We start from the raw sequence: 970 nt of genomic DNA, 5'->3' as shown, positions 1-970 counted from the left end.
TTAGTGGATATAATTGGCCTATTTCTTCTTAAGAAGTCAAATTGGGTCAACACGACTCAAACTAGGTTATAATTAGTCTTTTTGGACCCAAATGGTTTAATGGGGCCAGTTATCCATAGCTAGTGTAAATGGGTCTAATTGAGCCATGATGGTACTAAATGGTTCAATATTGGTATAATCAGACGTTAATGTAAGTAATTAAAGAAGAATGGGTCTTAGCGGTCCTTAATGGGTCCAAATGGTGGCAGTGGATATAATGGACATAATGTAATATTCGGGTTTCAAGTTCTGATTTAAGATTTTTGGAACGAATATATATATATATATATATATATGTGTGTGTGTGTGTGTGTGTGTGTGATAGGAATGTGTGAGGTGTGTGTAGTGATTAGGATGTGTATAAGGGAAATAGGGGGGTCGGTTGGAGGCACCGCCTACCTCATTTCCTTACTGCTATAAATAGAAATTTTGAATTTGATGAAGAGTTTTACACACACTCTATATTTAGAAAGTTTTCTTTGTGAATCATACGGATTGCAAGAAGAGAATTCAAAAGCTTGGATATTCGATTTATAAGGTGAGTGTATTAATGCTTTGAGTATAAATTTTTTGCATACAATTCAGTAGTTATTAGAAATGGTTATTTATGATTTACAGTACATATTGTGCGGATATTTCCTTAAATCGATCAAGAGGTGACCGGTTTATTCTTAAACCGCTCAAACATTGTCCGTACTGAACTTTAAACCGGTCAAGTGGTGACCGGATTAACCTTAAGTCGCTTAAGAGGTGAGCGGATTAAATATAAACCGCTCAAAGTATCATCCGGATTATAAATCGCTCAAAGTGTGATCGATTTACTTATATATTCTAAGTGTTTGTCCAGACTTCATATCCGGACAAGATTGACCGGACTACAAATACGGTTAATATGTTGAAGTATTTTGAGATGAAATGGCGGTGTAACCGC

The sequence above is a fragment of the Cynara cardunculus genome, unplaced genomic scaffold (assembly GCF_001531365.2).
Source record: "Cynara cardunculus var. scolymus isolate 2C unplaced genomic scaffold, CcrdV1 Un_Scaffold_3305, whole genome shotgun sequence".
Taxonomy (NCBI): Eukaryota; Viridiplantae; Streptophyta; class Magnoliopsida; order Asterales; family Asteraceae; genus Cynara; species Cynara cardunculus.
This window is presented reverse-complemented; position numbering follows the sequence as displayed.